Source organism: Podarcis filfolensis (assembly GCF_964270895.1).
Source record: "Podarcis filfolensis genome assembly, chromosome: 1".
In the NCBI taxonomy this organism is placed as follows: domain Eukaryota; kingdom Metazoa; phylum Chordata; class Lepidosauria; order Squamata; family Lacertidae; genus Podarcis; species Podarcis filfolensis.
In genome coordinates this window covers 105,742,436-105,748,435 of record NC_139604.1, presented here as the reverse complement: position 1 = coordinate 105,748,435, position 6,000 = coordinate 105,742,436, and positions in this window count along the sequence as shown.

The window sequence follows — 6,000 nt, the reverse complement described above, 5'->3', positions numbered from 1 at the left end:
TCTGCTTATGTCTGAATCTCCACTGCGCTGGTTCTAGCAAACGCGAGGCTTTGCCTGCAAGGTTAGAACGGGGACTCTCTTAATCGGGGGAGCCCGGCAGAGCTCGCCTAGCTCTGGCGCGCCGCCGCTCCTCCGTTACCAGCGCAACAACGCGTTCCATTCTGGAACCTTCCCGAAACAGGAGCGAGCAACTCGCGCCCTCGTCGAGCAGCGGGAGGGAGGAGGAGGACAGGCAGAGGAACGTGCCTCCACTTCCATATATGGTCGCGGCCGGAAGACACTCCGTCACGCCGTCGGCTCGCAGCGTCTCTGCGGGCTCCCCGACGTCACGGCGCTGACGTGCTTCGCGAAGCGCCCTAGAAACCAAACAGTAAACAAGAGCGGGGCGCCTTAGGAACTGGGGCAGAGGCCTGGAGTGGGAGTCGGAGAAACCCGCTGCGGCTGCGGAGGGCGGAGGCGGTGCGCGCGGGGCCGAGGTCAAGCGGAGTGCCTATCAATCGCTGTTCTTTTTTAAGCCCGGCTTGGAATTCCCTTTTGTTTTGTTTTGCTTTGCTTTGTCTCTTCCGTTCTTGGAACTTGCGGGGAGCTCGGGAAATGGCTTCGTGAGGGCCCTCCCCACCCCCGGCTCGGGATCAAAGGGGCAAGGGAACTCCCGGCCACCTTGCTGTCACAATTTCAGCGCCTGGGTTTTGCTTACAATCGCTTCCCAGCTGTAAGAGCAGGGCAGGCCCGAGAAACATCCTGGGCCACTGCTCTTCCCGTGTTCCGTCTTCCGCCGAAAGGCTGCTTTGCTGGTCCGGCGAAGCATGAGCAACGAAGAATCTTGTGGCACCGGCTTAAAGATTAACATATTTATTATGGCGCAAGTTTTCATGGACCACAGTCCGCTTCGTATGAACTGTATGAACTGTAATCCTGAATTGGCAAACATACATACAGGGTGGGGGATGTAGATAGAGGAGTGAGTTCAGAGGGAAATGAAATACAAATAGAACACTGAGGAACCAACTATTTGTAACTATCTGTAGCTATTTTTGCTTTCAGGTGATCATTGCTATCTGTTCTTTGTGCGATTCATGTTGCTACAAACCATTGATTAGAAAATGCTTTTCAGGCCTCCCTCCCCAGCTTATAAAGAAAATGAGAAGCCTTCAAAATGCCCCATATGCCCCCGCCATAAAAATCAACGTATCTCAGATATGTTGGAGGCACTCATATGCCAGCAGTGAAACTTCTTATAAATAAGGCTATTTTGTGAGTGTGATAGGTGGTTGCCAACCCCAGACACCTTTCTTTGCTTTCAGGATCCACGCCATCTGCATACTGTGCAATAAACAACGATGCAATCCCACTTGTATACCACAAACCATTGTTCCTCTTTGCCTTGGACAGAATTCTGCAAGCTAACACTCCCTGTCAAGAACCAGACTGTAGAAAGCTGTCTTCTCCCATTATTCAGCATCATGTGCAAGTGAAACCGGATTTTAATGCAACTGCATCTGGATTTGTACCCATAGTACAGTTTCTCTCCCATGAGAAAAATTATATCCCTTTTTAGCCACCTAAAGTGGCTATACCAACAAATATACTTGTAGATTTATGCTAAACTTGTCAAAAAGAATTCTTTACTGATACATGCCTTCTAGAAAACAATTCTCATAAAAGATGAGCATACTTTTAAATTAATATTTTATTGTATGTATTATGTAATTATATTTTAAAACCTAACTAATAAACAATGCACCATTTTTATTGATCAGGTTGCTTATCTTGTTCCTCTTGTTTTTGAATTATATTGTTTAAATGTTTTAGATAATTTCATATGTATATTTTTTGAAGAGCTGGGACTGTCCTGGAAACACTTAAAACAGAGCATGAAATGTGTTAGATAAAATAAACAAATAATGACTTTTTAAAAAACTCATGGGTTCCTTCTTTTTCATTGCTTAGCATGCTTAAGCTTAAGAGGAAATCCAATAGGCGGAGGAGGAAAAGTCATTATACACAAAAACAGTCCCAAGAAAAATGGGCAAATCTAGTAATTTTCTTTGCTTAGCAGATGCAGTTTTCTCTTATCCTTCACAATAGACAAAGATCCATTGACCTGTCCTGGGCATTTTGGAGATACCTTCAGCTTCCAATGTTTTAATTGGTCATTTAGAAATAGATAGGTCTAACCCAGCTGCAATTATTGTTCCATGTCAAGTTCCTAAATTGTTTGAAATACTTCAAAAGCCATTCTTTCAAGCAAAATACACATTTAGCACGTTCGAGGAATGGAAAGGTTGCTGTCAGAAAAGCAAAACCACATGATAGTTCCATAATACATATGTCAGTGATGCTTGACTGGCCCTGCATCTCCAACAAGAGTTCGCACCCATAAGCTTTCTATACCAAAGCCTCATTACATAGAAGATTTTTTTCCTTTTCTTCCCCACACTACCTTTTTATTGCATGTATGCTGCATATCCTATGGTGCAACTCTAAGCATGTTCATTCAGAAGTACATCCTCCTGTGTTAAATAGCATTTACTTCCTAGTAAGAGTGTTTAGGATTATAGCCTGATATGTAAAGTAGAAGGTGCAACAGTTAATTTGACAGGGTTCAATTAAGCATGCTCCTAAGTGAATGTGAATAGGATTATAACCCTGGGAAGACAAATCACAATGTAAGGCATCCTATGAAATCTGTAAGGTCTCTGCACCAAAAGAATATAATTATAAAACTGGAAACAATTCAGTCTATCATGCACAGATACATTTGCAGTTATATTTAGAAAGCAGTATAACTGAGTATTACTCATAATAGTAATATTTCTTCTGAAATATTGAGATGTGAGAGATATTAGACACAGTATAATACTATATTGGGGAAATATCAGTAACACTTTCTAAATGAAGCTGCACATGGATTATTTGGATAATGCACTGTAAGGCTGGTATCCCAAAGAATGTAAAAACTGTCTTTTTAAAAATATTTTTATATAATTTACATGGATATTCTTCATGGGATTTTCATAAGGTCATGTTTCATTTTAATACATTTATTTGAATGGGAACTCTATTATGCCCTCATTTCTCATTGTTAAATTATATGTGATTACACTATTTTCTTACATTTTGTGCCACTAAAAGAGATTGAAAAATATAATCTAGAAAATTAGCTTTTCAAGGTTCAAGATAAAATTCCATGACAGGAAAATTGCTTCCAGCTCTATTCAGCTTTTCTGTGTGATTTAGACAAGTGATCATTTTATTAACCAATGTTTGGACTGTGTAGTTATACTCTCAGAAGTAGAATAAAAATGAACGCTACCGTAGTACCTTGGTGGGACAAAGGGAACGGTTATTGGATCAAAGCTAGATATGTTTCATTGATTTTCCTGCTTGCAATCCTTGTGACTCTACTATGTTTTAGGGAAATATAGGAGAGTCACAAGGATTGCAAGCAGGAAAATCAATGAAACATATCTAGCTTTGATCCAATAACCGTACCCTTTGTCCCATGCAAAATACATAGCTACTTTTACAGGTTCACTTGAAAGGGTATTTCTATTCTCAATATAAAAATACCAAGATATGCAGTTATCCTTGATAGTCTGGACAGAATATTTCCCAGTGTTGCACATGTGTTATGGAGAAGTTGCAAAGAAATAAGCAGGTTCAAATGCTTAGAGTACAAGGGGCATGTGATTTTTAAATTATTATTCTATATGATTATTGTAAAATACATACTATTCTTACTCAGCCCACAACCTCTGTTGCAATGATCATAGTTTATTAGAAGCATCTGCTTTAAGGAGAGCATTTTTCCAACTTTCTCTCCCCAGGCCAGGAAAAGACTTGTTCTCAGTTCCACACAAATGTAGTTATCCAGATAACATCTCTTGTCATTTCTTCTGTATGCATCTATAATTTCTCACTCCCTGCCAGTTTGGAAGCAAAATTAACAATGGTTTTGTCGTGTTACTTAGATGTAATCATTGGTACTTTTCACTGGTATTCATTGGTATTTTGCTAGTGCTACAAATATTAATATCAGTCTACAATATCAATATTTCCATCATACTATTTTTTAGCACTTTGCTCTAAAATATATTATTGGTACTCAGCTCTTTGTACAAACTAAGCATGTAGTCAGACCTTTAAAAGAGTTTTGCAGCACCACCAATTTCTACAGGCAAAGAGGTGAGTTTCTGAGTGTTCTTAGAAAGAGGTTTTCTTTTTTGCTGTTGGAGAAACCGTCGCCTACCAGAATGAAAACAGCAGTTTTATCTGCACTCAAATATTACTTCTTTGGGCAAGGGGTTACCATGAGGAACCTTAAGCTTGGGGGGCAGATGCATCTCTCTGGGCCACTGGGTTCCGCCTTCAGGACAGTGCCCTACCCACCCCTCTCACCAGTTTACACCTGCCATTGGCTTTGCCCTCACCCTCCTCAAGTGCTTTTGCCTGGCTGGAATGTCTTTTCTGAACTGTGATAATGCATCACGCTTGCGTGGATGGAGAGATGTGGGTGTAGATGTCTCTGACTTTTGCATAGCTGGAGTGCAGCCTGCTGTACAAGAATAAGAGTCCACCCACTGTTGCTCCATTCACTTTTGCCACTGCCTCCACCCTCCATTGGCATGCGGATCCCAGAGCAGGCTGCCCAGGAAGGAGTGCAGCCCTCAGGCTCAAAAAGGTTCCCCACCCTAATTGTTTTAATTTATTTATTTTATCTTGAGATACCATTTAGTACCACAGCTTCTAAGCGGTGTAGGAAAGGGATACAGCATAAAATCAATGAAGATGAAGTATCATTTTTAAAAAGCTTGCTTGAAATGCCTTCTGATTATTATTTTTAAAATCTTCACGAAGCACTGGAAGTTCCTCAGAAAACTGAACCTGTCGGATATCAGCTGGGAGGTAGTTCCACAGAACTGGAGCCACAATCCTGAACGCGTAGTTCCTGGTGGTTATGTCAAGTGTCTTGAGTCACGGGAAATAACTGACTCACTCCAAAACCTTAGCGATTGGGATATAAGGCATCAAGCAGTCCTTAAGATATCCTGGACACAAGTTGTTAAGGGCCTTGAAAATCTGTATAACTCAACCTGGCCCAGTATACGGGTGCAAGCTTCCAGAATCTTTGATGTGTACACAAAATTATTTTCCCTATTCATTTACAGGGACAGCTCTAAGCATATATCCCTCTGGAAATACCGCTAATAGGAAAACATCAGAGTTCCTGTACTACACAGGAAGCTCTCTTAGGCCAGAGACTATTTATCAAGAGACTAGATGTTCATCCATCCCAGTTGTTACTGAGTTCATTCCCTGGCACCCCCAAGTCCCAAGTGATGTGACAGAGTCTCTGTCTAAGGCTCTGGAGAGCTGCTGTCTGATCCAACTTCTCTGACTACCAGCAGTATTAGGGAGAGACTTTGTCACATCACTTGCAACCAAATATTTCAAGCTGCAGATGCCATGGAATTGTTTGATTGTAGAGTACATGTATCGCATTGACTTTCTTCACATAGTATGTGCTCTGTCCACTGAGCTATATGGTTTCCCCCCATAATGGTAATATCAAAGCAAATTATAAATATGTGACTTTCATTTAATATTTTTGTGGTTAGGGTACCAGATTTACCATTTTGCATATGATTTGTCAACTATTAGCACGCTGTTAGATCTAGCTCTACATACACGTTACTGGGTCTGTAATGTTCCCTTAATCTTTTTCAAGTATCTGTTCTAGAGAATATGCACTATATCACTAAAAACACCTTTTCTAGAGCCTTAATGTGTACCATCAGCTGTCAACTTTGAACTCTTTTAGATGTGGGATGAAACTCGCTCATCTTCACATCATGCGAGACCCAATTTATCTTACTTGTGATACAACACACAGCAAACTCTATGTACACCTATTATGTAATGCAGTACATACGTATGTGAGTAGTAATTGTTACGACTGTGTGTACAGCAGTTTCTCTCCATGCCAAAAGCAGAGTT